This window comes from Notolabrus celidotus, chromosome 11, assembly GCF_009762535.1.
Source record: "Notolabrus celidotus isolate fNotCel1 chromosome 11, fNotCel1.pri, whole genome shotgun sequence".
NCBI lineage: Eukaryota > Metazoa > Chordata > Actinopteri > Labriformes > Labridae > Notolabrus > Notolabrus celidotus.
In genome coordinates this window covers 33,961,215-33,985,955 of record NC_048282.1, presented here as the reverse complement: position 1 = coordinate 33,985,955, position 24,741 = coordinate 33,961,215, and the positions used below count along the sequence as shown (strand labels likewise).

The following is a 24,741-nucleotide window of genomic DNA, read 5'->3' as shown; positions in this document are numbered from 1 at the left end:
TTTAAACTCTAATAACTAACGAAAAAGAAACTTTTCAGGAAAAAGAGGCCTTGAACAAAAAAGAGTCAGATACTAACTACATATCACCACAGCATACGGATGGGAGAAACATTCGTACGACGTGTATTTATTTTTTAAAGCTTGACTGCTCGAGACAGATTTTTTGACCTATACTGCAGCCAGCCACCAGGGGGCAGACGCTCCGCTGAAAGCTTCACCTCCAGCCGAGCGAGATGCACCCCTGGAACCGATTGGCAATGTGACCATTTCTCCAAACCCAGCAGAAAACAAGTAACATTTTTGACACCATCCTACTAACAGCAGCTTTAAGTGAGTCTTCAAGACAGGGTTCCATTTATTTTGGGGTGTCCCTTTAATACTGTCTCTAAATGGGAATGGGGTAACCTGAGTTTAGCAGCAGCAGAATATGGCATCCTGGGCATGTCTAACCACCCATAAGAGCCCCATGTATAGTGGGAAAGAAAGAAATGGGAAGAAAAGGGGTAAGTTTGAATTTATAAGAGAGCTGAAAGAGGCGTGGTTGAGACGTGGTCCTGCTCCTGAAACTTTGCTGTATAGCATCACAGATTAGTGAACTTTTAGGCTGAGTAAAAAAGCTTCTGTTTCCGAGGAGAGACCGGGACTTTAAATAAGTCGTCTCCAGTACTACAACACTAGTGCAAACTGGCTGTGAATCAAAGCAAACCTGGAAGTAAAACCCTGTTTTTTAACCTCTAATAACTAACGAAAAAGAAACTTTTCAGAAAAAAGAGGCCTTGAACACAAAACAGTCAAATACTAACTACATATCACCACAGCATCCGGATGGGAGAAACATTCGTACGACATGTATTTATTTTTTAAAGTTTGACTGCAGATTTTTTGACCAATACTGCAGCCAGCCACCAGGGGGCAGACGCTCTGCTGAAAGCTTCACCTCCAGCCGAGCGAGATGCACCCCTGGTATTGATTGGCATTATGACCTTTTCTCCAAACCCAGCAGAAAACATTTTTTACACCATCCTACTAACATCAGCTTTAAGTGAGTCTTCAAGACAGGGTTAAATTTTTTGGGGGGTGTCCCTTTAATACTGTCTTCAAATGGGAATGGGGTAACCTGAGTTTAGCAGCAGCAGCAGCATATGGTGACATCCTGGGCATGTCTAACCACCCATAAGAGCCCCATGTATAGTGGGAAAGAAAGAAATGGGAAGAAAAGGGGTGGGTTTGAATTTATAAGAGAGCCGAAAGAGGAGTGGGTGAGACGTGGTCCTGCTCCTGAAACTTTGCTGTACAGCATCACAGATTAGTGAACTTTTAGGTTGAGTAAAAAAGCTTCTGTTTCCGAGGAGAGACCGGGACTTTAAATAAGTCGTCTCGAGTACTACAACACTAGTGCAAACTGGCTGTGAATCAAAGCAAACAGGGAAGTAAAACCCCGTTTTTTAACCTCTAATAACTAACGAAAAAGAAACTTTTCAGAAAAAAGAGGCCTTGGACACAAAACAGTCAAATACTAACTACATATCACCACAACATACGGATGTGAGAAACATTCGTAAGACATGTATTTATTTTTTAAAGTTTGAGACAGATTTTTTGACCTATACTGCAGCCAGCCACCAGGGGGCAGACGCTCCGCTGAAAGCTTCACCTCCAGCCGAGCGAGATGCACCCCTGGTACCGATTGGCATTATGACCTTTTCTCCAAACCCAGCAGAAAACATTTTTTACACCATCCTACTAACAGCAGCTTTAAGTGAGTCTTCAAGACAGGTTTCAATTTTTTGGGGGGGTGTCCCTTTAATACTGTCTCCAAATGGGAATGGGGTAACCTGAGTTTAGCAGCAGCAGCAGCAGCATATGGTGACATCCTGGGGTTCCCTGTGTGGAAACCTCATCTGGTTGGGATGCCTGGTGGCTTGATGTAAGTCTAAATAAAGCCTCCGTGACAATGAATCATCCTTAAAAGAGATGTATAATGTGAGTGTTTGATCTCCAGAGTGCAGTGTGGTGGAGGAGGAGGAGTGGGAGCCTCCACAGCCCGCCTCTGATTGGCTCAGACACGGCTAACTCCATTTTGGAAAACAGCTGTTTGAAGACACAACCTTTTTTTCCTCTCTCTCTCTCTCTCTCTCTCCCTCCCTCTCTCTCGTTGTTTCCGACGGGTATCCTGAGAAAAACACCCAGGGCTTCAGACTCTCTCTTCTTCTCCTTCTTCCTCCTTTTTTTTCATCCACAGCAGCCTGCGCGCTTCAGTGCTGCGTTCACGGCTCTCCTGTCTTTTGTCCGTCTGCCAGGAAACTTACCAAGGGGATCCATGGTGTTAAATGTCCATTGTAACAAGTGGATAACAGGAGGCGACCCTATCAAGGTTAGTTGCTGTGTATGATCTCATGTGTGTTGCTTTAAAAGAGCGTGTATCTGTTTAAACCTGGAGTCACGAAGCACAGGGGGCTGTGCGTGATTTCACTGAGGCGCTTAGATCAGACAAACACATCTTTACGCAGAGCTGTATCCAGTGAATGTCACTTCATTCTCAACATAAATGCCATTTTTCCTCGAACGTGTGAGGCGTTCAAGTGCATCCATTATCCTCACTCTCCCCCTGTGTGTGTGTGTTTGTGTGTGTGTGTGTGTCTGTGTGTGTGTGTGTGTGTGTGAGTTCAGTTTGGCATGCACGTCCTTCCCACACATTAGCTGCTGCATTCAGCTCTGGTTAGCTAATGACAGCTTGGATAGCGTTTGAAAGCCCCTCATCTCCTCCTCTTAACGTCACTGTTATTTTTGTAAAGCTGTCAATGCGCCCATCATCATCCTCCCTTTAGGAGATAGTGTTGGGAATTCCGGTTCTGTTTCAGGGAGCTAGATTGCTTTTGGTTCAGTTCTGCAGGAAGAGCCAGCTCCTCTGTATGGTGGTCAAAGAGGGCAACAGATCTGCAACAAAGATGTTTTATATTAACTGTAGTGTTCAATGTTAAAATGGCCTGAAGTAAACATGCTTACAGCCTGGTGTTAAAAATGGTCTTGATACCTAGATTCTGGGTGAATTATTTTGTGCCCCATTCTTCTCAGTTATACGGCCCACGCTAATAGTTTTGCATTATTAGTAGAGGTGTATCGATTCATTTTAACAACGATTCGATTCGTGGTTGCCGATACAACTAAAGGACGATATTGGTTCATTTAGAACAGGGGTGTCAAACATACGGCCCGAGGGCCAACACTGGCCCTCAAGACGTTGAAATCCGGCCCGTGGACGACTTCCCAAAGTGAAACAATTACAGAGAAGACATTAGCTACAGTTTTTCAATAGTAATAACTGCTATTTCAGATTTGTCCTCTGGGGGGGTCACATACAATCCAACGGCTGATGGAGCGCACCCATAGACTGTAAAAAATATGGACGTAGTATCCGTGACGTCACCCATCTGTTTCTGAACGCTGTTTTGAAGCCAATGGGAGCGGCAGCCATATTGCTTCTGTTGAGCCAGTGTGACGTAAAGAGGCGGGCTTTGAGCCTCCTAGCCAACAGCTGCAGTGTTCCTGCAGGCAGCTGAGCCTCTCATTGGAGGACTAGTAATCTCAATATCTTCGAAATTGCCGAATTAGAAAAAAATTCACCCCCCTCACAGCGAGAGGACATCGAGAAATGAGCTATTCAGACTACACTCGTCTTTTGTACCAGGCTGTAAACACGTTTATTAATGCTGCAAAGATCGTCTTTTTCCCATTCATGTGTATGTGACTTCCGGTACTTTCGGAGCCAGCCTCAAGCGGATCCTCGATGAACTGCAGCTTCTAACACTTCTGCATTGACTCATAATTTTAGACCGGAGGTTGCCGCTTGAGCGCACCTGAACAGCTTTCCGGGAGAATATTTGCAGTTTGCATAAGCTGGTGGAAATTCATGAACTTTTTAGAGCACTCCAAGATCCAATCAACACTTAAGTTTTCGTATATTTAAAATTGTAACAGCAGGCGCGGTGGATCCACCATTTTTTAAAGGAGCCACATATCGTGCTCATGCTTACCATACATGTGAGTACGTCATAGGTCCCACTATGAGACTCATCATGGCAAAAAATACTGCTGTTTTTCTAAAAAGATAGTTCCTGTAATGAGAACATTTTTAGAATGTTTGTACTTTTTTGCACTAAAACAAAGGGCAAAATGTTGAGTTGTCCTCCTCTATAGGTCATTATTCTATGATTTGACTGGTCCGGCCCACTTGACATCAAATTGGGCTGTCTGTGGCCCCTGAACTGAAATGAGTTTGACACCCCTGATTTAAAGGCCCTGTGAGGAGTTTTGAACTGGCTGAGAAACAGACTGAAAATGATACTGATGCCTCTTTATGACCTTCAATAGCAAACAAGACCATCAGCAACAACACTGACACCTTCTCTGTTGTCATTTTGAATGCCTGAAACCGCCCTGAGGGGGTAGGTGTCAGACCAGATGATAGACCTCTTGCTTCAGAAAAAGCCTTTATTTGACTGTTTCATGGAAAATAATCACATTGCCTGATAAAGTTGACTGTTAACAGACAACAGGACAAGGTTTTTGTTGAAAACACTAATTTTACATGTATAGGACAAGAGATAAGAGGTATCACTTTGTCCACAAGGGGGCGCCAGAATCTATACAAAACAAAAGTTCCTCACAGCAGCTTTAAAATGACACAATCCGAAACGATTCAATGACTTGAAATCAATTCAGGAACTTTTTAGCCAATAATTCAACCAGTGTGACTGAAATAAATACCTTGATACTGGACAGTCCTCGATTCCTGTTGTTGCTGTGATGTTTTTGGCCCTAGCCGAGTTTTGGCGTAGTCTCTGACTAAACGGGCTGGCGAGGCCTGAAGCTACCATGTTACCTTGCGGGAACGCTGCAAGAGGTGCCTGGACGGTCGGCGTTGTGTGAAATCCCATAGCGCCTTTGAACGTGGTTGGATCAAGCGTGCCGGATACGGCTCTGGTGGTGAGGCTTTCAGCAGTGTGACTGCCCCCTGGTGGCTGGCTGCAGTATAGGTCAAAAATCCGTCAGTCAAGCTTTAAAAAATAAATACACGTCTTACGAATGTTTCTCACATCCGTATGCTGTGGTGACATGTAGTTAGTATTTGACTGTTTTGTGTCCAAGGCCTCTTTTTTCTGAAAAGTTTCTTTTTCTTTAGTTATTAGAGTTTAAAAACGGGGTTTTACTTCCTGTTTCCTTTGATTCACAGCCGCCGTAGAACGAAACTTCAAAGGACACACAGCGTCTTGTGACGTCACGCTGTAGGGCGGAGCTTATTACAAAGGCTTCACATGCTCTGGCTGCACAATGGCGGCGCCCAGGAGAGGGATTTTTTGGCTTCAGAACTGTACAACGGGAAGAGGCGGGGCAACGCTGTCCATTTTTATTTACAGTCTATGGGTTGGATAGATTTGTGGTGTTGCCGTGGTACTGTACTTGACCTCTACATATCCTACAGCAAGCGTCTTATTTAGAACATCTCTGTCTTTACAAAAGCCAAAGTGTTTCCACACACTGGACCGCAATGCTGGCTTGAGAATCCTTGATTCAGTGATTACTGCGGGAAATCCTTGGTCACATGACTCTAGCTTTCCGGTGGATGTTGACGGACGAGAGAGCACAAAGCCGGATCGGAGACGGACCTGACACGGATCTGGTGGAAGTTCCGTGTTATAGCTGTTTGTCCTTGGGCTCAATGCTCCACCTCTCCGCCAGTTTCCATTTTGATTGAAAGTTAGGTCAGGTTGGCATATCCAAGATGGCGACTGCCATTGTGGAGCTTCTTGATGCTCCCTCAGAAACCTACGGTTGACGTACGGCTGAGACTGCACAGGGGCTGCTTTCGTTGCAGTTAAAGACTGATTTTGGCAAGTCAAAGTCTCTTCTACTAGTCCTGGGCCAAGGAGGATGCATTGGGAGCACTCTACCGCATCCCAACATGTTCCGTAATTTGTGGCACGCTAATTCAAACAAAATGGCAGACACTGTTAAATGTCAGTATTTGGTTTCAACCATACACTGTATTTAATGGATGTAGTATCGATGACGTCACCCATCTGTTTCTGAAGCGCTGTTTTGAAGCCAATCAGGCGAGAGGCCAGTGTTTATCTTAACACAGCTACAGTGTTCCTGCCCGTCAATCAAGTCAGCCGAGCCTCTCATTATGGATAACTCGTAATCTCAATATCTTCGAAATTGCTACGTTATGAAAAAATTCCCGCCCCGTACAGTGTGTGCCGATAGGCTGTAAACATGTTTATTTCTGCTGTAATTATCGTCTCTTTTGAATTAGTGTGTATGTGGTTTCCAGTACTGTGTCGCTAACTTTGACAAAGCTATCTATCCACCAGAAAGCTGTTTCTCTGTTTCATGTTATGGTAGCTGGTCGGTCGTGCTGGGCCCGCAGAGACAGTCAACAACAAGATGTTATTTGTTTGTTGTCATGCATTTGCTTTTGAATAGTGCGCTCCTCCAACACACCCGATAGTAATCCTACTTTGCTCTCAAGTAATTACCAAAATGAGACACTTCCTCATCTGATCAAAAATATGTAAATTATCGTCTCTACCTGTCATCACACCAAAAAGAAATTGGCTTTTAAATTTGAGCTGGCTCGCCTCCATCCCTTTTAGAAGAATCAGCTTTTTTAGGAGACTTTTTTTTCACGAGCACATCACGGTTAGAAACCCAAACCAACTTCCTCCTCTGTCCTAACTCGATGAGATAACAATGCAGTGATGACAGCGGGGATTTTCATTAAACAAACTGCTGCTGGAGGAAGAAAGGACACGTCAGTCCCACTTTTTGTAGGGGGGGTGATTCTGGTAGTTAAAACGACAGGACTGGAAGTAGATGATGGTGCTCAGAGACAGACTCTGCAGCTGGTGGGGGGCAGCCTGGACCCCCCACTATGTGTGAGTGTTGCTGGGCAGGAGCCAGCGTTACTGGGCATGAGCACTGGTGAAGATAAACACTGGCTGCTCGCCTGTCTGTGGTGCTTTGCCTCACTGTCGGCTGGCTGGCTGGCTGGCTGACTGTTAACCATAACAGTGTTATTACTGAGCTCAGTCAGTGCGTGGTTAACGTGTCATCTAGACCGAGGCTGTGTTTTTGGAATCGTTTGGATTGTGGCGTGTTTTTAAAAGAGGCGAGCTTAAAGGGATTGTTTGCTGATTTCCAACTTTATCTTTTTTTATTCGAGGAAGGTTTATGCTGCTAAATCCGCTTTCAGTGCAGATGTGCTCTGTGTCCCCGAGGCACAGCTGCAGAAATCTCTAGTCCTTCCAGCACCAGGAGAAACACAGGCCACATCAAGCTGGGTTTCTAGTCCTTGCATTTGCTTTCCATGCAAACGAGAAACAAAGATGGCAAAAAATCTCCTAATGTAGATAGATTGATGTGTAAGACACTGAGACACTGGATGAATATAAATGTACGCAGGCTTTGAGGTCTGCTGAGGTCACCCCTGTAGTATCACACATATTGTACCACCACATGATGATCAATGCTACACCACAGAAACTACTTCACCTCATGTGTACATGTTTTTAAGGAGCTGTCATTAAATATGAATCTGTTTGACCTTACATTGAACTAGGGTTGGGCGATAAATCGATAACGATATAATTTTTCTCAATATAAATACAACAAATGTTTGTTAAAAGATGATATAAATAAACCTGTAGTAACACCCCCAACCACTGGAAAGGGAGGGGGCGCTAATGTGTCTTAAACGCTAGTTGCCACCCAACATAAGACAGAAGAAGAAGACGACACACTTTTTGTTACACTGGTTAAAATGATCTTTATGTCCTGATGGCAATCAATACATGTTCTTAAATAAGAGTGAAAAAAAGCTGCCATCTACAGCCGGGGTAAACCTGGGAAAACACCAACCAATCCCTGCCATCAGGAGCCGAATTATGAAACCAATCAAATCCTGTCCTGCCGTTCTGCCCGCCTCCTGCACGTACATTTCCCCAGCCTGCACTCCGAGTCCCCGTCCCCTGCCTCTGCTTCCCCTGCCTTTATTTACTGCCCCTCCCACTCGACCTTGGTCCTGTCCCCTCTGACCTGATGAGGTGCTTTGCTCAGGACTGTAGTCCAGATCAGAGTCTAAAAAGCTCTCACCACGGGGGCTCTGACAAGCAGAAGAAATAATGACATTTAGTAAGTCCTACAGAAAATTTATATGTATTATACGGAGTCATGAGGAAATGCTACATTCAAATTCTTGCTAGTTTTATGTGACTACCAACCCAAGCTTTAAACAGCCAATCATGTTGCAGGGTGAGAGGTAGGTGGGGCTTAAAGACGTTTGGAGCGGACTGTAAACATAGCTGAAACGAGCGACGGCGACACTGAAGAAAACTCAAAACCTACCAGCTCAAAGCAGAGTCCTTACTCTGACAGTGTGCTGACTTAACTATTAACTTAATACAATTTATTAAATAGACTTTCAGTATGTGGTTAAATGAATCAGATTATGCAAATTATCTCAACCTCAGAAAAATAAGAATCTACAAACTAAAACTTCACAAAAATCTCATCTTACATTAAAGACCTGCTTCCTGTTAGCAGCATCAGAAATGATGGATTCAAGAAGCTCATCAGAAAAGTCTTCAACTTTCACTCAGGAGAAAAAATCTGTCTTTAAATTTAAATGAAATAAGGATTTGACAATTTTCATGATAATTACAGATATCGACTGATATGAAAAAAATAAGCTTGATAACCTCTTTTTGAATATCGCCCAGCTCTACATTGAACCACTTATGAAGTCTAAAGTGGCGTCTCTTGGACACTTCTTCTGTCCAACCCATGATCCAAAACCTGAAGACCTGAAACCCTTACGTTAATGACGCCAGAACCAGCAAATATTTACAGCAATATCCAGAAACCTGGAAATAGAGCCAGTCTCCTATATGTTGATCCTCTGACTGCTGCAGCTCTAATTGAAACGTCTTTCCCTGTAAATTGTGAATTCAAACAACACTATAAATGTTTTATATTACGGCTGAGTCTCAGAGAATAGGACACGATGAGTCTCAGACTAATGTGTAGCGTCTGATGTACACATATCACCTTCTATGGAATCGCCCTCAGCTGGCTCGTCTCCTCTCTTTGTACCAGCTCGCCAAACATGGCCTGATATCCTTCAAAATGGCCAGGGGTGTGTGTGTGTGTACGTGTGGGATCATGGAGGGAGGAGGGGTGCGGTGGTGGAGAGCAGCCAGAACAGAGGGCGCAGTGAGGCAAGAAAAGCCACAGCTACTACCAGACACACATGCCCTGCTGACCTTGAACAGAACCCCGCAGAACCCTCTCTGCTGCGTTTCAATCAGGGATCAAATCAAGCCTGCAGAGAGGGAGGGAAAAGGGACGCCACTCACTTTTCAGATCTGGTGTTTGTGTACGCTGTCTGCAGGGGGTTGTTGTGCTTTGTTCCCCCTCTAATCTGTGCGACTCGTTATTCAGAAAGTGGTCAGATCAGAGTAATCAGGTCATGCTAGCACAGGTTCTGATGATCTGCAGTGCTGCGTTAGCAACAGCATCCTCCTCCTGCTACTCCTTCAGTAAATATTAGCCGTATCTGCTCCTGCTGAGGTCTGCCAACACTAACATGATTATCCTGAGAACATTTGGACCCCTGTGTCCCTGCGCTGAGAGCCTGCGTTAAATACACAGACAGGGGGTGGGACGGTGACTGTCAGTTGTTTTCAGAGAGTCTTCATCAGATTTCTCTTCCCCTGTCAGAAAGCTTTTTCATGTTCTCCCATCGAAGGCAGAACGTGCCTCCCTCAACCATCAACGTCTTTACTCCTGGAGTGAAAATACTCCTGGAGTGAAAATACTCCTCTTAAAGTGAGTCTCGTTCTGCTGCATTCAAAAAGCTTTTTAGTCGGACACATCATAACATACTTCAGACAAAAATAGAAATCTATTCCCAGAATTGGTTCAAGTGCCACAATCAGCCGCCCCCCCCCTCCCGCCCTGAGACCTCTCCCATCTTTGAGACAACAGGCATCAGAAAAACAACAGCAGCAGTGTTTTGGGTGCGTGTGAACACAATGCCACAAGGATCTATTTCGAGTAATGATGGGTTCAATGTGTACGTATTCTGTGGACAGGGATTTATTGGTTCAGCTGCTCTGACCTCGGAGCACATTCTTCGCCCTATGTGCAGAGGACTTAAGCTTCTCTGCTTTCCTCGACTTCCTCATAAGGAGAAAATGAGGACCATTATCACTCCGGCCTTTACGTCTCACGCACAGAGAAATGTCGGAGCAATTCAAGAAAAGTTACGAGAGTGGAATCATTATCATGCCATTTATTTCATTCAGTGTAAACTTGAGTGATGACATCTTAAGCATTAAAACGGCAGAGATCCTTCAGGTTTGTACCGTGTTATGGAACGTTAAATGACTGCAGTGTTGGGGGTAAAGACTAATATATGGATGTAGTATCTATGATGTCATCCATTTGTTTCTGAAGCCAATCATCGGCGGGGGCCATATTGGAAATGCTGAACTCAACCTAACTTCCTTCGAACTTGTGTGAGGTAAAGAGGCGGGCCTTTAGCTTTTTCCCCAAACAGCTACAGTGTGCCCGCCCATCAATCAAGTCAGCCATGCCCTTATTTGGGCAAAACTCGTAAGTTTAATACCGAGTTGTAAAGAAAATCCCCCCCATTCAGTGTGTGCCGATCCAGAAATGAGCTACTCAGACCTAAACTGTTTTGAACCAGGCTGTACACATGTTTATTTCTGCTGTAAAGATCGTCTTTCTTGAATGGGTGTGTATGTGGTTTCCTGTGTTTTTGCAGCCTGCCTCTAGTGGACGCTCCATGAACTGCAGTTTTTAGCACTTCTGCATATGGGCTTCATATTTTAAGACTTGATGTTGCCGCTTGGTTTGTCAACAGAGCTTCAGAAATCATTAGGGATTTAAATTTCAAGTGTTTTCCGTGATCGATCTTTGTATTTTACTGATCAATTATCGATTAATCATTAAAAAAACGTAAATGTCTTCCATGTCAAAAACCATGCCAAATGCGTATTTTCCCCTTAATTGAATTTAATCGATACTCAATTAATTGTTGACATCCCCAGAAATCATGTTTGAGATTTTTTTTCCTTCGCATGTATTTTGATTTCATAGCTTTACCCATGTCCCATCTGTTCACATGGAGGAGATCTATCCCTCAGCCAGCCTGTAGGGGGAGCTCCTAATGTTCTGACTGACTTTGTGCAGTGAGCTGCCATGTTGTCTGTCTCAGGTATGTATTCAATTAGTCATTTGAATATGTTAGTGGGATACAATACTTCAGAAGACTACCACCAACCAAGCCTTACTCCCGCTCAGTGAAGAAGGAGGAGCCTGTGAAAGCTTTCGTGGTTCTGCTACATGACCAGATTATGCTCCATGTAAACACAGCTAGTGTCAGGCATGTGTAACTTCATTCATCACAGGCTTGCAGAAGTTAACCTGCAAGAAGGACCGAAGGCTGGTGGTGCTAGCTCTGCTAATGTTAGCCACACTCTGCAAACCAACATCGTTCACCTGCAGATTCTGTGATCCTGCATTTACAGCTGGTTTGTTTTAGAACAAGGAACAAGAATCCAGCTAATAAAAACCTTTGTTGTTGGAAGGTTTCTGTCTGATGTTTTAGTCACTGATATTAAAAGCTGTGTTTTTGACTCATTTACAACAATAATAACTGTTGAGTTCTCATTGTTTATGATTCCTTTGATTACACTTTCCATAAATAGCTGCAGGTATGACTGTATTGTTTCTAGACGGCAGCTTTCAGGTGTTGTTGTGATACCTTGTCTTCGTATCTTTGGTGTAAACCGGTCTAACAAGTGGCAGAGGGCTCAAGCACTGATATAAACACAGGTCAGTGCTTACATGCATTGACACTGTCTTGGTCCAAATAACATCCTCTGGGTGTATCTGAGGCTCAGTGGGTTGCCTCAAATTGAAAGACAGGCAGTAGGACTCCCAGATCCTGCAGCCCACATCTCAAAGCGCTCTTGTGCAAGACGCTGAAACCCAAATTGCTCCTGTTTGAATGTGTGCGGATGCTAAATGAGCGCTGGTTTGCGGCCGAACACCGAGAATAGCAGCCTGTGAGTGTTTGTGTGAGCAGGTAAATGTGACATGTCATGTAGAAAGCTTCTGAGTGGTTAGAAAACACGAGTGCAGTCCATTAACTGTTTAATTTGCTGCAGTACTTTCAGAACCATTAGACTTTCAGTGCGGTTTTTAAAACGTTGTTTGTGTCTTCATCAGAGAACAGATTTTCCCCTAAAGAGGCCGCCCTGCTTTTTACAAGTTAGACCAGAAGAAGAGAAGGCGCCAGACCAGGACAAGCATTTATTTAACTCCTTGCAGGGTCAGCCGTGTGAGACGTAAACACAGTAAAGGATAGATTTGTATATTGTAATGGCATACTGCAGAGAGGACAGTCGCTCTCTGGGAACACGTCTCTGAACTTTTTTGCACGCTGTAAACTGGGTCACCACTGAAACACACAGTTAGCACCGTGAATTAAAGCTGACCGCAGAGTCTTCTCAGTGCTGCAGGGAACGAATGTGTCATAGTGCAAAGACAGATTTTGGGCGGAGTATTTATCGAAAGTCTGGAAGATGTTATTCTAACTTTTAAAATGTCAAAGGAAATGGTTCGCTCCAAAGACGATAGTGGTGTTAATGTCTGCAGACGCACTAAACCTGCACACTCTGATGGATATTACATTCCCATTAGTGGATTCTACATTTCTTACACTCAAATCTATTCTCTCAACCGTTCTCCTTTCTCTTGATAATTGACATTGATTGTCTGGGTTGTGTTTTAAAGTGGCGACACATCTGTTTCTCTGTATTCAGTCCATTGATTTCATGTAAAGCCGGGTTACTCAACTCAACTTATCTTCATTTATAAAGCAACTGTCATACAGTCAAGCATGCAGCCTAAAGTGCTTCACAGAAGAGCAGAGACAGAGAACAACAGTAAGAGATAAAGGGGAAAAGAAAGGGAAATAAAATACTTCAAAATAAAACCAGGAAGTTCAAATTAATATAATAAAATAAAATAAAATCAGAGAAGTACCAGAAAAGAAAAATACAATAAAATCATTATAATAAAATCAATAAATAAAATCAGATAAATACTAGAAAAATAAATACAAAAATAATTTAAAATAATACCATTCAATTAAAATCAATAAAATAAATTCAGATAAATACAAGAAAAATTAAAAAAAATCATTATAATAAAATCAATAAAATTAATTCAGATAAATACCAGAAAAATAAATATAAAAATAATATAAAATACAATAAAATAGTTATTTTTCATTTTTTAAATGTATTTGTTTATTGAGTTGGGACAATGCACATTAATCAACATCAATGAGCATCAATGTAAATGGGCTGGACTTTGCACAGATGCTAAATTCCATCCCTAGTCCCAAGGCAGGTACCTACACAACACAGACACTAAAATCAATAAAATAAATTCAGATAAATACCAGAAAAATAAATATAAAAATAAAATATAATATAAGAAGATATAAAATAAATAAAAAAGATGCTAAAACAATGGTCATGATGGTAATAATCAAGTCCAGGGCTAAAAGGAAATTACTCCAAGTTAAAAGCCAGATTAAAAAGGTAAGTCTTAAGTTTAAAACACTCAGAGAGCTTTCTGTTTTATTGTCCAGAGGAAGAGAGTTCAGAGTTTTGGTGCATAATAACAGAAAGCTCTCTCTCTTTGTAAGGGACACATGAGGGAACTATTCGGGGACCTCAGAGATCGTGGTGGAACTTACAGTGACAGGAGATCAGTTATGTATGAAGGAGCTTTAAAAACAAGTAAAAGGACTTTAAAATCATAAAGTCACATATCATGCAAAATCGACTTTTTAATGGTTCTCTACCTGAATTATGTTTCCCTGGCATGTCTACAAACCCCCTGAGAATGAAAAAAATCCATTCTGCCCCTGTTCTGATTTCTCCACCTTTCTGTAAATGTGTGTGAAACGAGCCGTTTCAGACTTTCGTGTTTTCATACGTGACAACAATATCCGGTCTGTAACTGAAGTCAGAGCTCGGAGCTTGTTCAGCCCATAGACTGTATAAAATACAACTCAACTCCTCCTCCGTTTTTCATTACCTGCACAAATGTGTGCTAACAAGGAGCTTAGAAGGGAGGCATGCTAGTTGTAGGCTGTCTTAATAAACACAAAGGTCAGTTTTACTCCCCACGTCTGCAGATTTGAAGATCTAGAGGATGATTTTTATTTATCATGGATAAGTGCTAGCGCTAGTTAGCATAGCTACATGTCGTAGCTGTAGCTGTAGCTGTAGCTGTAGCTGTAGCTGTAGCTGTAGCTGTAGCTGTAGCTGTAGCTGTAGCTGTAGCTGTAGCTGTAGCTGTAGCTGTAGCTGTAGCTGTAGCTGTAGCTGTAGCTGTAGCTGTAGCTGTGTACCAAGACACACGTCGACATATGAACAAATAAAACAACAAGTAACACAGAATCTGTGACCAATCCTTCAGAAAGGTCCTGCTGCCTTTCTGGCAGAGGTCGGTTTTACTCCCCACGTCTGCAGATTTGAAGATCTAGTGGATGATTTTTATTTATCATGGATAAGTGCTAGCGCTAGTTAGCATAGCCACATAGCTACATGTTCGTAGCTGTGTACCAAGACACACGTCGACATACTGATAAATAAAACAACAAGAAACACTAAATCTGTGACCAATCCTTCAGAAAGGTCCTGCTGCAGGCGCCTCTCCATCAGGATCAGATTCTGGATCAGATTCAGAGGGTTGAAGTAACGTGATCTCTGAGCAGCCGTGTATATTCAGCCAACATGTAAACATTAGATCAACGTGCTGGAGAGCCGAGGCCACATCCACTTCCTGAGGGGGTGTGGTCAGAGAGAAAACAGACCGTTCTGAGGAGGGCTGAAGAAGAGGGTTTTTCAGGCAGACCAAAATCTGATTTCAAAGTGTTTTTTTGAGCATAAACTTTAAAGACATGTTTTGGGGACCTCTTAGACCAATATATATTGATGAAAAAAGCGTGATATGTCACCTTTTAAACTGGCAGCAGCGTTTTGAACTGGTTACAAAGTCATCCTTTATTCTATACATGTTAATGGATTTCTCATTTATATGAAATGCTTTGAGGATACAATCTGCGTCTTTTTCTGAGTCTGCGACAGTGAAGAAACATCACAGAAAAACATTTACCAATGTTTTGTCGTGAGCTTGTTATCTTCATTATTCTTTGATTTGATGCTCTTTGGGAATTCTCACATATTAATTTATCTTTCCTGTAAAGCTTCATCATCATCATCCAGATCCCAGAGGAGAGGAAACAACAAGCAGCGTTTATAGGAAACAGCTTTAAGATCACATTATTATTCACATACACTGATATATTAAAAGTATTTCCCTTCTTCTTTCTCCCACTCGAGGAAAGCAAACGTGTTAATTATTCTGAATTAGACGAATGAGTTGTTGTAGCTGAGCGGCCTGTCGGTAAACACTACCTTTTTTTCATTACAGGGCTTTGATCAGGCTTTTAAAAGCAGGAAAGACTTAATCAGTTTACTAAAGTAATTATCGTCTTTGTTTAATGAAACAGAACTGCAAATTGTTCTTCTTTAAACTCAGACTCTAAGTTTAAAGGATAATCTTTTTTATGACTCTAAAGAAGGAGACAGGACCTCTCCTCCTCCTGTGTCTTATCCTTGTTCTATCAACACATGATTGTAGTGCTTTCAAGTAGGGATGTGAATCTCCAGGTGACCCGATACAGTTCATGATACCTCAGGATGAATGAGTGTAGTTTTGTGCTGCAGAACTTCAGAGAAGTGAGTCTGGAGTTTTGTGATAAAGTCAAAACAAAGTGATGATGTCGCTCTTTAATAAATGCACTGACTGTTTTTAACCTGCATCGTCAAAGCTTTTAGCATTCCTCTATGAAAAAACATCAGAGGAGAATTTTCCGTTTCATCATTCCAGCACTCTGTTTTTTTTTTTTCTCCTTCTCTTGGACATTTTTGTTTTATTCTCTTCTCTTCCATTCATTTTCACACAACCCTTTTAGAGGGGTCTAACACGTATTTGGAACAACAAGATGAATCTATCCAAACTTGTATTTTTCAGAGCTGCAACATTAACAGTTTTAATTAATTTGTTGGTTGGTTGCACATCGGTCTGGAATTATTTTTGCAATTTGTCATTTGAGCAGTTTTTCTTTGTGAGAAAAAAACACTTTCATGTGTTTCTGCTTATGTAAGGGATAATGTATGGTTAGAGGGTAGTTATGGGAAATAGAATCCCAACAGGGTGAGACAAGACCCTAACCCTGGGTTAGGGTTCAATTTCCCATAACTACTTGCTAACTAGGGATGGGCATTTCAAGCCACAACACTATTCGATAATCATTGGCATCTATTCGACGATTATTCGAATAAGACACCAACACACACTTACACACACACCAGTCCCATTAACAGCCTATTTGTGTGGCAGTCAGGTTAACCAGCAGCAGGACGAGGTGCTGCTAGTGGCACTGACAGGAATGGTGTTTCTGTGGCGTGGCGTGGCGTGGCGTGGCGTGGCGTGGCGTGGCGTGGCGTGGCGTGGCGTGGCGTGGCGTGGCGTGTTTACATTTTACAGCCATGCTCAGTCTCTGGAAATACATGTTGTAGTGTGAAATTTATAAACAGAGAAAATCGCTGCGACTGTCGCGAATGTTTTCTTCTTCATTTTCTATTTAATGCAGTTAGCATTCTTCTTCTTCTGTTAATTAATGTGGTTAGCAAACCGCTTTAAGACGCTCTATAGCCACTGTCTGGCGGGAATACCGTATTACAACAAGGCACCGGTAAAACCAATGGAAATTTTTACTTTTAAAATGAGAAAATATTTGAAGTAACTCTTCGATTTTTGCAAAGGGAACAAAAATTCCATCCATCCATCCATCCATCCATCCATCCATCCATCCATCCATCCATCCATCCATCCATCCATCCATCCATCCATCCATCCATCCATCCATCCATCCATCCATCCATCCATCCATCCATCCATCCATCCATCCATCCATCCATCCATCCATCAATTATCTTGACCGCTTATCCCGTTAGGGGTCACGGGGGGCTGGAGCCAATCCCAGCTGGCCTCGGGCGGAAGGCAGGGTTCACCCTGGACAGGTTGCCAACCTATCACAGTGAATCTAACGAATATTTGAAAAATCATTGCCCATCCCTACTGCTAACCATACATTATCCCGCTCATTACCCATCTACTAACTTAAAATAAAAACACGTTGACAAAAAACATTGATTAAAGGATGAGTTTATTGATTTAAAAAATTGTCCCAGTGATTCCTCGCCAGTTAACGTTCCACAGTGATGGATTCTTCTCTGCCTGTTGTGGTGGATTGAACATGAAACTGTCCTCATTCAGCTCTCCTTGTTCTCTGAGCTCTGCGAACTTTGAACCCTGCTGCTATCATCACCACCACTCAGGGTTTAAGTTTCTTTGTAGAGACCGGTAACCTAAAGTTTCTCTCACCTGCTCCGCTCGTTGGTCATATTGCTGGACAGGATCCAATATGAAAATGTCTGAAGCCTGCTGATTTAGCATGCTAACCAAAGCTAACAGTTTTATCTCACCTTACGGTCTATGGTGTCAAAAAGCAGAAGCTAAATGTGTCTGAACTATTTTCTGTGGATTGATTCGACATGACGTGTGATCAGTTTGCCTCTGGTGTTGCTCAAATTAATGAAAGTCAATAACCGTTGTCAAGGAGGGGTTTCGACCAATCAGAATCAAGCTTCTTACACAACCAGAAGATCATTAAGAAAGCCGGGTAATAAAATGAGATACATACCTTTTTGTTTTGGACTGAGCTACATGACATTATCAAAGTTTATTCCTATTGGAGGTGTTCTGTAAAAAGAAGATAACTTAATTAGTGATTAGTGAGGAAAAAGGTAAAAGCAGATACATGAGAATAATTCAAAGTTTCATCCTTGAATCTACTTTAAACTCCAACAGAGCAAGTTCAGCATCAATGCATCAGTACGACAGTCTAATTAAGTAACAGAGACATTTTAAGCAGTGCATTTTCATTTTGCTTATGATGCTCGTTTATTTTATGATAAGACAGCAGCTTGTTGCATTATTTGGATGACTGTTTTGTTCCTTTAATTTCAGTAAAAGACCCGAGCACTCCTTCTAAGACTGCCGACCTCATCACAGTATTTTTAACGTCCTCTACATTTTAGAAACTGAAGCGGTTTGTCTCTTTCACCAACGCGACCATCCGCTCTGCTATCTGGAGAAAAGTGCAGCGTTTGCCTCCGCTCCTTTTCGTGTTTGCTCATGAGGAGAGATACTTATGTGCCGTCAACTCAGCAAATCGAATCACATGACGCCCACGTCCTCTCAGACCGGAGGGAGAGGAGTGTGATGATGCAGCTGAGTGGATTTACTTGGCAAACCTCAGTGGCGTCGGTGAGCACAGGTGAGAGGAGCTGCTTGTGTTCTTCAGGTTATTTTCAATGCAGCGTAAAGAGCTCTTGTGGTTGATGTAATCAGATCTGAAGCTTTGTAAGAGAGCGGGCTTTGGCGGGATGTGGTTTCTGCTGTGTTATTTTATTGTTATGGAAAGGACGGAGTGAGATGTGGGTGAAATCATTTCCCTGTTGAATCAATAGAGAACCTCTGATTCTGAAATCCCTCTTACAGGTGGTGGAGGGAGCCCTAATCCAGACTGATTGATTGCCCAAATAGTTGTGTGCTGTAACCAAGGAAGATGTATTATGTTTCTCAGCAAGAAAGTAAAACACCAGAACCAACTGCAGTGTCAGCGGGTAGGAGAGTGAATATATTTGGCTTTGGACTGTTGGTTGAATCAATTTAAGACAATATCTGGACACAGTCAGATCAATGAATGAAGACCATGCTTTACAGATTCGTGGTTTATGAAAATGCTATTTGGATGAGACTGTCAGAGCTCACATTCTTACAATAGAAGCTTTTAATATATAATCACAAGTCATGACTTTAGTTTGGTTAAAATCTTAACCACAGTGTCAGGTGTTTTGACAAAACTTGTTCAATCCTTAGAGCTGTCCATCTACAGGTGAAAGGAGCTGCCTGTGTTCCTCAGATTATTTTGAGTGCAGTATAAAGAGCTGTTGTGGTTGGAGTAATTATTAGACCTTAGACTGAAGCGACTAACTTTGTAGTCATGGAAATGGAATTTTAAATTCCAACTAACTGACTCGTCTAGAGGTAAGAAAACACTCAGGAAACAGAGTTAAAGGGTAAAGAATCGGTTTGCTGAGTGTGGCTAAGGTTAGCAGAGCTAGCACCACCAGTCTAACGGCCAAATTCCACGAGATCCGTGTCCAGTCCGTCTCCGATCCGTCACGGCACTGGATCTGATTTCTATTCTAGTCAATGTGTTAACTTCCACTGGTTCCAGCTGCGTCTCTGATCCGGCAGGTCAGAGCCCTCTGGATCAGATACACAAGACTTCATCAATCTCAACAGAGCAGATGGAGCGGGACAGGAAGTCAGGTTTCACCAAAACAAAATGAAAACATCCGGTTAATTTTCAGAATAAAACACTCTGTGTTATCACCAGATCGTATTTCACTTAACTACAACAACAAACCAAAGTCATGATGAGCAGAGCCAGGCCTGGAGTCAACAGGTCAGAGGTTTTCAGAGGACCAGAAAGACAACATGGATGAGGAGAGGAGGAGGAGGAGAATCCTTGATTCAGTGATTACAACGGGAAAACCTCTGTCACATGACTCCAGCTGTCCGGCAATCCTGCTCTGTGCTGCGTTCTGAAAACACAACCGGTGGGTGTTAACGGACGAGAGAGCACAAAGGATCTGGTGGAAGTCCTGTGTTAGACCTACTTGCAGATTAACATCCTGATACCTGTGCTGGTTACTCATTGCTCTGGTTGAGTAGTTCTATGCCAGTTTAATCAGACACAACCTACAAACTCACCTGACAAACCGCATCGCACTAAGAGAGGTCATTTGTCATCTGTGCTTGTTTACATCAGGGTAGTAGAGCGTTATAGCATTATGGTAATAACCATTAACTGGAGTATTAGTATTGGATGGCTGTACTACAGCTGAGACCGTATTTGATTTGCATTTCAGGCCTGTATCAGACTAATTCTGGTGCTGGGGTGAGAGCGTTTAATTGGTCGACTGAATGAGGACCTCCCTGATGTGAGCACACAGTTTGTGGTTTTGCATATTTGTGGACACATTTTATGGACGCTTTGTTGGGAAAGACAATCATTGATCAGAGTTCCACGACTTCCTGGTATGGAAAGGAAATGATCAATTATGACCACTATTACAGAAGCAGGCTTTTAGAAAGTTGCCTTCTCTACATGACTTGGGAAAACTTTCAATTCATTTAAAGCAAGTAAATCACAATGAGACATCTGTGAGACTAACTTTTTACACTGAAACTGAGAGACTCACTGGAAAGAGACAGATGGGTGCTCCTTAGCCACTTCTCTTTGCTGACATACAGTATCTTGAGATAATTGCTTGCTCTTGGTTTTCATGGCCCTGGCCTCAAACCCCCTAATTCTGAGTTTTAATTTAAGACTGGGAGGGGAGTCGGGTAAAATCCATCTGATAGGTTGTGAAGGGAGATGTAGCCCACAACCAAATCATATATTCTGTTACATGTTGGCTAAATGACTGCAGCAAAGCAGAGGAGGATGTTTCATCTTCCCAGCTTCTCAAAAAAAAAAAAGATGGAAACACTCGAGTCAGTGGGGGATTTTTCCATATTTAGAAAACACAATAAACATGCACACATTCCTTCCTCCATGTTTTCCCCTCTCCTCTCCCAAATCTGCTTTCTCTGTCTCCTCTTCCTCACTCTTTGTTTTTCTCCATACCTCCCTCGCCATCTCTCCTCCTCCTCCTCTTCCTCCTCCTCCTCCTCCTCAGCAGCAGCAGCAGCAAGGTCTCGTTCAGCCTGCAGTGTGTGGTGTGTGTATTCAGTGAGCGAGCCTGGGAAAGGAGAGGGCATAAACAACAGAGCAAACAAACCACCTGCTTCCTGCTGAGGTCTCGTGTTGTTGAATGTGTGGACAGAAATAGAGGCGTGTAACCTGGCAGTAGAATTAGAACAGATAGAACGGACAGAGGGAGGAACATCAGCAGCCAGCACAGCACTTATTCACAGACGCAAACTGCATTACAGACGAACTGAGACGGAGCTAAAGGACACCTGAGGACTAATGATGCTATGGTAACCACAAGTAATTCATCAAAGGATTGTCCAATGACGGAAAATTGATCTGGTGATTGTCCTGCAACAGACATCCATTTTTATCTCCAATTGAGTCTCCAATCCAATCCACCTTATTTATATAGCACATTTAAAAAAACAATCAAGTTTATTAAAGTGCAGCACAGTGAGGGAAAATAAGTTAAAACACAAGGAACATAAAACGCTGTCAGAAAATAAAATAGAATAAAATAAAAGAATCATGAACACAAAAAACTTTTCAAAAATAGTTAAAAAACACAAAAAAGGAAAATAGAAGAATCAGAATAAAAAAAATAAAACACTTTAAAAAATAGTTAAACGCAAAAAAAAAAAAAAGTAAAAAAAAAAAATGAAATAAAATAAAAACACTATAATAATAATCAAATAAAAGAACAAACAGATACACAACTCTCAAGCTGGGTTATTTTATTTTATTCTATTTTATTTTATTCTATTTTACCTTTATCATAGCTATTGTAACAAAAGAATTTCCCCCAATGGGGGACCAATAAAGTATATCTTATCTTATCTTAAAAGCTAAGGAGTAAAAATGTGTTTTAAGGCGGGATTTAAAAGTCATTAATGTTGGGGACAATCTAACACAGGGGGGGCAGCTCGTTCCACAGTTTGGGGGGTACTTCGGAGAAGGCACGGCCACCCCTGGTTTTCACCCTGGTCTTAAGTTGCTGACCAGTAGACCTCAAAGACCTTGTGGGAGTGTAGTTTTACAGGAGGTCGGGAATATACTGTGGAGCTACTCCATTAAAAAAACAAACAATAAAATCTTAAAGGTGACATATCATGCAAAATTGACTTTTTAATGGTTCTCTACCTGAAATATGTGTCCCTGTCTACAAACCCCCCGAGAATGAAAAGAATCCATTCTGCCCCTGTTCTGATTTCTCCACCTTTCTGTAAATGTGTGTGAAACGAGCCGTTTCAGACTTCTGTGTTTTTGTTACGTAACAACAATATCCGGTCTGTCACGGAGTCAGAGCTCGGAGCTTGTTCAGCCCATAGACTGTATAAAATAATACTGAATCCCTCCTCCGTTTTTCATTACCTGCACATGTGTGCTAACAAGGAGCTTAGGAGGGAGGCATGCTAGTTGTAGGCTGTCTTAATAAACACAAAGGTCGGTTTGACTCCCCACGTCTGCAGATTTGAAGATCTAGTGGATGATTTTTATTTGTCATGGAAAAGTGTTAGCGCTAGTTAGCATAGCTACATAGCTACATGTCGTAGCTGTGTACCAAGACACACGTCGACATACTGACAAATAAAACAACAAGAAACACTAAATCTGTGACCAATCCTTCAGAAGGGTCCTGCTACAGGCGCCTCTCCGTCAGGATCAGATTCTGGATCAGACTCAGAGGGTTGAAGTAACAGCAGCCGTGTATATTCAGCCAACATGTAAACATTAGATCAACGTGCTGGAGAGCGGAGGCACATCCACTTCCTGAGGGGGCGTGGTCAGAGAGAAAACAGAGTGTTCTGAGGAGGACTGAAGAAGAGGCTTTTCAGGCATGCCAAAATCTGATTTCAAAGTGTTTTTTTGAGCATAAACTTTAAAGACATGTTTTGGGGACCTCTTAGACCAATATATATTGATGAAAAAAGCGTGATATGTCACCTTTAAAATGAATCTGAAACAGGGAGCCAGTGGAGGGAGGCGAGGACGGGGGGAATGTGCTCTAGCTTAGGGGTGCCAGTTAAAAGTCGAGCAGCAACATTTTGGACTAACTGTAGTTGTGACAGGGAGGCCTGGTTAACACATACTTAAAGTGCGTTACACTCGTCCAGACAAGTCCATGCATGTATCACTTTCTGTATGTGGTTTCCGGTACTTCTGTAGCCAGCCTCAAGCAGATCCTGGATGAACTGCAGTTTTTAGCACTTCCGCATTGGACTCATATTTTTAGACCGGAGGTTGCCGCTTAGTAGCTCTCAATCAAAGTAAATCTGGATGTGAAACCCCGTTTTTACTGCAGCCAGCCACTAGGGGGAGAAGCTTTTGTGGCGGCCTCATTTCAAGCGGAGTGAGAAGACGTCCATTTTATATACAGTCTATGGTTAACATCCACATGCCTGTGCTGGTTACATTTTCCTCTGGTCGAATAGTTACATGCCACAAACTGCACCACTCTGTGCTCGTTTGCATCCTGGTTGTAGAGCCTCATAGCATTTTGGCAGTAGCCTTTAACATGGCTTCAATAATAAGTTCACTGCCTGGTAATTCTGATGCCGACTGGTAATCGTTGACTAAACGGTCACATCCCGAAAGCAGAGACTCTAAATGGAGCGGCTGAATAAGGATGAGAGAATGTATTTTCTTCCCGGGCTGTAATCTCGGTCTCATTTTGGAGTCCAGTCGAAGCACCTGCTCCTGACTCAGCTGTGATTCACTGCTGGTTGATGAGACTCAGTCACACCCGTCATTAACACACAAACACACACACACACACACACACACACACACACACACACACACACACACACACACACACACACACACACACACACACACACACACACACAGAGAAACAATCACAAACCCGGGGATTCCCTGTTGCCTGAGGCAGGAGGGCCTGCTGTTACAGTACACTCAGTCTCATGTGTCTCTGTGTGTGTCTGTCTGGACACTCGTCTCTGCAGCCTGCGAAGCATCGATCCATCACGGCTTATTTGCAGTTTTTATTCCACAGAGACTCGCACACAGAGGACGTGTTGTTGTACATCTAACACCCTTTGGAAGTGTAACCTTACTTACCTCCAAACATGGACATCTGATCCTGCGGCTGTGCTGTCAAATGCTCTGTTTGTATCGTGTGAAGGCAGAGCAGCATTATGATGCTCCAGATCATGACCTGATATTGAATGTTTGACCCAGTTGTTGCTAAGTGAGCCGCGCTAACAAAAGGGAACATGGTCTATGGTACACGTATTGAATGTCTCTTTATTGTTGCTTATTCATCTTTCCTGCTCTCTTTGCAGGCGGAGTTTGAGTTCATGTCTGGGAGACGCATTATTTGTTTCTAGAGGACATCTTAAGATACATTAGGTCAAAACCAGGCATAGCTCAGTTGGTGTAAATATGGAGACCACAGCAGGACTCCTTGGTGGTGCAGCGGTTAGCCTGTTCAAATCCCTGACCTGACAGGGAGCCGTTCTGTGTGGAGTTTGCATGTGTGTGCTGTTTCTCTCTGGGTGACACAGCTTCCTCATACAGTCCAAAGCCTTCCCTGTTTGCTTCCGTGGTGACTCCTGCTTGCCTGTGTGAGTGTCAGCTCTGTGATTTACTGGCAGTCTCTCCTGGGTGTGCCCAAGTTGTTAAAACAATGAAGTGTGAATGCTGCAGTT

The 24,741-nt window shown here is 42.6% G+C and overlaps 1 protein-coding gene across 1 annotated transcript in view; it reads left to right on the top strand.

Moving 5' to 3' along the window:
- The first annotated feature begins 2,046 nt into the window (after nt 1–2,046).
- Nucleotides 2,047–24,741, top strand: part of pkig (protein kinase (cAMP-dependent, catalytic) inhibitor gamma) — a 45,376-nt gene continuing 22,681 nt past the window's right edge. Inside the window, exon 1 of the mRNA XM_034695019.1 lies at nt 2,047–2,374. The gene's annotated coding sequence lies outside the window, so the exon portion shown is untranslated. The remainder of the gene's footprint in view (nt 2,375–24,741) is intronic.